This window comes from Saccopteryx bilineata, chromosome X, assembly GCF_036850765.1.
Source record: "Saccopteryx bilineata isolate mSacBil1 chromosome X, mSacBil1_pri_phased_curated, whole genome shotgun sequence".
NCBI lineage: Eukaryota > Metazoa > Chordata > Mammalia > Chiroptera > Emballonuridae > Saccopteryx > Saccopteryx bilineata.
The window spans coordinates 71,455,246-71,462,525 of NC_089502.1; positions in this window are offsets into that span (position 1 = coordinate 71,455,246).

The following is a 7,280-nucleotide window of genomic DNA, read 5'->3' on the forward strand; positions in this document are numbered from 1 at the left end:
CCTAACATTCTGCCACACCAATCAACTTTGGGACAAATAGATATTGGACACTGGGTTGGACTCAAAGGAATAGGGCTTCAGGACATGAAAGTAGTCTGTGATATGCTAAAGAGATCTCCTAGCTTGGTGCCTTTCTTCTTGGTCCTGGTACTCCTAAGACTCAGGAGAAGATTATATATGTACACATTAAGGGAGACTGGACATGGAAGGGGAGTGACATAGTTCATTGTATGACCCACTCCTCTCCAGGGACAAATAGGGAAAGACCACTGTGGGCATAAACTTGTACCTCGAAGTACTTTCTCGAAGAGGAAACCCTCCAGGCTGTTGATCCTACATGCTGCTGATGCATGATCAACTTGCTAGGGCACTATAGGGGCTGTTGGTGAAGAGTTTCTTCACCTACAAAATAGAGAGAATTTCTCTGCTGCACAGTGTCTTATGGCTGTACTGAAAAACCTATGAGAACAGATGTGCAGGCTATCTGGAGGCAACCTCATAAACTCAAATAGACAGACTTGTTTGCATGACTACAATTCTCAATTCTTTCTTCAGCAAAGGTTCTATTGGCACCTCCTTTTTGCTAGGCCTGATGATAGACATTGGGAAGAGGAGGTAGAGTGGTAACATTCTGGGAGAAACGGGATTATGAAGATGGAGATGTGAGATGAGCTGAAAACCAGACTAGAGGTCTGACAAAGGTATCTGGCACATTGTGGATGAAGAGATTCCTTCTTCCCAGATGAGGAGGGGCATCAGATAAATATTTACTAGAGGATGGCCCTGATGATTACAGCAAGTCAGAGAAGTAGAGGAAGAATTCCTGCTTACACCAAAGCCCATCAGTGTGAGAAGATATAGCAGATTGGGCAAGAGCTAGGACTCTGGACCCCTGAGACTGAATATTTGTATAGGGAGAGAGGAAGAGTTGGACATTAGGGTAGAAAGATAGGTTTGGAGCCAAAGTGTAAAAGATCATGACGGTCCAGCTAAATTGAGGCTCAGCTACTTACGTTTGTCTTTCCCAAGAAAGCAAGCGGTGTCATGTAGTGGCTCTGCTACCAGACTTTCTGGACTGGGATTCTGGCCACACCACTTAAGTGTGGTATGACCTGGATATGTTATTTCACCTCTCTGAGTCTCAGTTTCCTCTTCTGAAAAATAGGAATAATAATAATATTCACATCACAGATTTGTGGTGAGAATTAAATGAGTATTCCATGTGAGTGTTTAGCACAGAGCCTGATACATATGAAGCTCTCAATAAATGTTAGCTGCTGCTGCTGTTATTATTGTTGTTGGTCTGCTTGTGATCTAATATGTGGATATTTAAAGTTATGCAACTCACAATATGACTTTGAAACCACTTTTTGATATAAACACACACGAACCTGTGGTTCATTACACACAGATTCCTTTTGATTGTACAGAGCCAGACTGTTTCCCAGGAGAGAGGGTCTCTCTGTTCATCTTTATATCCTCAGCACTCAACAGAAAGTTTAGCACAAACTAAATACTAAGCAGATGTTTGTTGAACATCGTCAAATAAGGCATCTTCAGGTCTAATGTCAAGCGTAGTTGCCAGCACCACCAATGAAATGTGATGTTGCCACTCTCTGAGCTCCCCCTCTGTGCCAAGCCCTGTGTTTGGTGTCATACACATAACGGTGAACCAAACACAGCTTCTGGCCTAAGAGCCACCAGTGTGGCAGAGGAGGCATAGAACCCATCAGATGAATTACCTACAGCTTTCAACTTGGGCAAAGCACTGGACAGTGTGTCCATCCAGTGAACTGAGGAATATAAGAACAAGATTAGGATAATGTAATGATTCTATTTAAAACATTCTGAATTTTACTTGTCTGAAATCCCACCTCCAGGCCTTTGCACTCACTATTCTTTCTGCCTACAATGTTTATCCTCTGAATACTGACATGGTTTGTGCCTTAGTTTCTTCAAATGTCTACTTGAAAATAATTTTATTTTAGTGAGACCTTCCCTGGACACTTGCAATATAAAATAGTAATCCCCATTGCTACCCCCTTCACTTTCCAATCCCTTAATTGGCCCCTTTTCTTACCCATAGCATTTACTATCTCTTGTTATATTATTTTTATTGTTATTTATTTATTTTATTGTTATTTTTAATGGTCAACTTCTCAGAATGATAATTAAAGCTCCATGAGGACTGATAGACAATGAACAAAATAAATAAATAAAATATATTGTATGTTAGATTGCAATAAGTGGTCTGGAGGAAAATAAAACAGGAAAACGGTATAGTATTGGTAGGAGTGTGCTATTTTAAACAGGGTAGTTGATAGAGGCCTCACAAAAATTGTAACATTTAAGTGAATGTCTGAAGGAAGTGAGGGAGTAAACCATGGGAGTATCTGGAGAAAAAAAACATTCCAAACAAAGACCTTGAGGTAAAAACATAATAGACTGTTAGAGGGTCAACAAAGTAGCCAGTGCAGCTGGAGAAGAATGAGTATGAGAAAGGAAAGTATTGATAGTATGAGAGAAGGTCAGAAAGGACATGGGAGGAAGATGCCATATGGCTTTTTGAGTAATTTTAAAGACTTTAGACTTTGTAGGATTTTGAGCTGAGGACTGGTGTCCTCTTAGTGAAATGTGACAGGCGTCCCCAAACTACGGCCCGCGGGCCGCAATGCGGCCCCCTGAGGCCATTTATCCAGCCCCCACTGCACTTCTGGAAGGGGCACCTCTTTCATTGGTGGTCAGTGAGAGGACCACTGTATTTGGCAGCCCTCCAATGGTCTGAGGGACAGTGAACTGGCCCCCTGTGTCAAAAGTTTGGAGACCCCTGGAGGAGTTTGTAGCAGCAAAGGAGGAAGAAGTGAGACCAAGAAGGAACCTCCTATAGTTATACAGGTAAGAGATGATGGTGGCACAGACCAAGGTACAGGCAGTGGAGGTAGTGATAAATGGTTAAATTCTAAATGTATTTGCAAGATAGAGTTGATTAGTTGGCGATGGCACCAAGAGCCAACAAAAGCCCTAAGAGGGAGGGATTGGCAAAGTGAGACCAGAGCCATGAAAGCGACTCTTCAAGAAGCCATGGAAGATACAGGGTTTTATGAAAGATGGCATTAACAAGAGTATCTGTGAAAGATGTTGCCCAGAAGTCCAACAAGATAAAAGAGATGCAATTCAATATAAATCTTGGAAGTCACTGGTGATGTGGGCAAGGCCAGAAGGGGTAGAATTGAAGGTTTACACCACCAGACTGCAGTAGGGTGTTAAGAGAATAATCTGTGAGGAAAGAGAGAATACATGCAGCCTCCTTGTTCCAAAAGTTTGACTGTAAAGAGACGGTAGCTAAAAGGGGTCTTGGGGTTTGGGTGTGTTTTTGTAAAATGGAAGGATGTGAATTTGCTTATGTACTGGGGCCGGGAATCAATACAGGAGGCAAGATAACTGATGGCTGGGAGGCCCTGGATAGGTGTGAGGGATGCAATCCAGAGCCCCTAGAGATGAGTTAGCCTTGGCTGGGAGGATGGACCAAGACTAGAGGAAAGGATGGTACATACAATAGTTTGTTGTTATGGGAAGTTAACGATGTCATATCTGAAGATCTTTACCTGCTCTGGGAGTTTGGAAGCAAAGTCCCCAAAGTGAGAGGAAGTGTAGTAGTGAGGGAGGTTCAAGGAAGCTTGCTAATATTGGACACAATTTGAAATCGCTGATATTGCATAGAATGGGCAAGTTGATAAAGGCCTCACTGGAATGTCCCCCAGGCATGTACAACAATCCCATTCTATTATAGGAGATGCTGATTCCTAACTGCATGAATTTGAGCAAGTTATTTAACCTCTGTGCCTCAGTTTCTTCATCTAAAAAGTGTGCATAAGTAAAAGAAGGCCATTGAATTAAATGAGTTAGTCTGTGCTCAGTGATTACTGAGCACAATGCCTGGCACATAGTAAATGTTCAATGGGTATTAACTCTTATATTTCTATGGTGATTTGTTATTTCATTTTCTTCTATGGTGTTAACTAGCCTAGGTCTAAGAGAGGATGATAGCTTGATCCAAAGTTATTGTGTCAGTGGGTGAAAGACTGAACTGATTGAAGAACACAAGGTCAAAGATGGACAGGGAAGGAAGTAAATACGGGTGAGTATGGGGGAGGGGTGGCAAATGGAAAGAAAGCACAGAATTATGTGATGCCTGAAACACAGAGTCTGATACAGAGTAGGCCACAATAAATATGTTGAGTAAAAAAAAAGTGGAAGATTTAGCTGGGTCAAACTACAGGGTTTTAGGGATGTCATTTCTGGAAAAGTAAGCAGTTCTGGCTAGGAAGGGGGACCTGTATTTTCAGATGAGGTCAAGAAGAGTGGTAGTAAAATTGAGGGCAGATGGTGTTGTGAGAGTCAGAGACTTGAGGAGTTGCAGGTGAAGGTACTGCAGGGGTCACTGGACTGGCCCTTGCCATTAGCCCACCCTCTGTTTTTCTACTTGAGACAGTATGTGTTAGGAAGAGACTGGAAAAGTAGTAGCCAGCAAGTAGTCTAGTGTCTGGAAGCTAATGTCTTTTGTGACTGTAGGCGGAGAGAGGTCAGAAAGTAACAGAATGAACTAGATGCATCTTGGTTAAGTAGAAGGTTTGACAGGCTTCTCTGGGGCTAGAGAAACAATGAAGCCCTGTAGAGTTTGGAAATAACCAGAAAAAGTAAAGACAGGGAGAGCTATCCACATGCCCAGCTCCTCACTCTAGACTTGCCCCAGCCCCTTAAGCCTATCACCACTGCTTGGGGCTGCCACCTTTCCCTAACTTGCCTTATCACTCATTAGTGCCAGCTCTATCATGGGAACCAGGGTTAGAGCTTCTGACAGCTAATGAGATGCCACCCTTCTCAGTGAAACACAACCCTGCACACATACTGCCCAAGCCTGTGAAAAGAAGTAAGGACTTGCCCCTCACCCTTCCCCGGTGCTCCTACTTATACATGAGGCAGAACATGGCATCCTGGGAAAAGCCCAGGTCTGAGATACAAAGATCCCCATGTGTTCTAGTCCCGGCTCTACCATTGCTTTCTGGTGTGATTTTGGATGAGTTCCTTTCCTTCTCTGGACCTTAGTTTCCACAGCTGTACAAATGCTGTTTGGCTTATCTTACAAAGTTGTTCTAGAAGTAAATGAAATGATGGGTGCATGAATAACTTGTAAACAGTCAAATTCTCTGTGCTTGCAAGAAAGTAATTAAATTAACATTGTCGGAATAAACCTATGCATATATTTCCAATTAACTTATGACAGAGGGGCCAAAACACACTATGGGGAGAGGACACTCTCCTCAATAAATGGTGCTGGCAAAACTAGACAGCCATATTCAAAAGAACGAAACTGGACCACATACACAAAAATTAACTAAAAATGGATTAAAAGCTTGACTGTGACCTGAAACAGTAAAACTTCTAGAAGAAAGCATAGGTAGTAAGCTTCTTTGCATTGGTCTTGATAATGATTTATTTTTTTGTATTTGATACCAAAAACAAAAGTGACCAAAGCAAAAATAAACAAATGGAACATCAAACTAAAAAGCCTGGACACACAGAAAAGGAAGCTATCAACAGAATTAAAGGCTACCTACAAAATGGGAGAAAATATTTGTCAACCATATCTCTGATAAAGGGGTTAAATTCAAAATATATAAAGAATGCATCCAACTCAATAACAAAAAATTCTGATTTAAAAATGAGCAAAGGATATGAATAGACAAAGAAAACATACAGATGGCCAACAGGCATATGGAAAGGTACTCAACATCACTAATCAAAAGAGAAATGTAAGTCAAAACCACAAAGAGGTATCACCTCACATCTGTTAAAATCGCTATTATCAAAAAAACAAAAAATAACAGTGCTGGTGAGGATGTGGAGAAAAGGAAACTCTTGTTCATTGTTGGTGGGAATGTAAATTTCTGTGGTTACTATGAAAAACAGTATGAAGTTTTCTAAAAAAAAATTATGATACTACAATTCCATTCCTAGGTAATTAGCCTGAAAAAAAAAAAAAGAAAACACTAACTCAAAAAGATATATGCATCCTCATGTTTATTGGAACATTATTCATAATAACCAAGACATGGAAGCAACCAAAGTGTCCATCCATAGATGAAATGATAAAAAATGTGGTATATATATATATATATATATATATATATATATATATATGTACAAGGGAACATTATTCAGCTATAAAAATGAAAACAACATGGATGGACTTTGAGGGCATTATGCTAAGCAAAATAAGTCAGACAAAGACAAATAACATAATCTCATTTATATATGAAATCTAAAATTTTATAAAATGCCCTTATAGGTACGTAAAACAAATTGGTGGTTGCCAGAGGCAGGGTGAGGGGTGGGTGAAATGGGTAAAAGTACAAACTTCCAGTTATAAAATAAGTCACAGGGATGTAATTTACAGCATGGTGACTACAGTTAATACTGTACTACATATTAGAAAGTTGCTGAGTATAGATGTTAAAAGTCCTCATCACACAGAAAAAAAATGTAACTATGTATGGAATGTATCTAGACAGATGTTAACTAGACTTATTGTGATCACTTAACAACATATACAAATAATCAATCATGTTTTATAGCTGATACTAATATAAAATTATATGCCAATTATATCTTATTTAAAAATGTAATGCTGCCAGATTTGCCCTGAGAAATCAGAGAACATGTTCTCCATACATTCAGCAAGTGATTCCTATGACTGCGCATACCCCATTGCAAGAATTGAAACCTTCAAATCCAAAAGACCAGAGTATTTTGGGCCTTCTCCAGTCTAGTACCTAGAGTGTTTGTCTGTCTGTCTGTTTGTTTGTTTGTTTGTTTGCTTGCTTGCTTTTCTCCTTGAGAGAGGCAGGGAGAGACAGACAGGAACATCAAGCTGCTCCGCATGTGCTCTGACCTGGAAACCAAACTGGCAATCCCTGCATTCCAGGATGACACTCCTACCAACCGTGCTATCTGGCCAGGGCTTAATTTTTTATTGATTTTTTTAGAAAGACAGAGGGAGGGAGGGAAAGAGAGAGGAAGGGGAAGGAAAACATTTGTTGGTACACTCAGTCATGCATTCTTTGGTTGCTTCTTGTGTGTGTCTCAACTAGGGATCAAACCTGCAACCTTGTTGTTTTGGGACGACACTTTTAAATGAATGAGATAACTGGCCAGGGCCCTAGCCTGGTTTTTGTTCAAATACATGAAACTCAAACCAGATTTAATTGATTATCCAAACT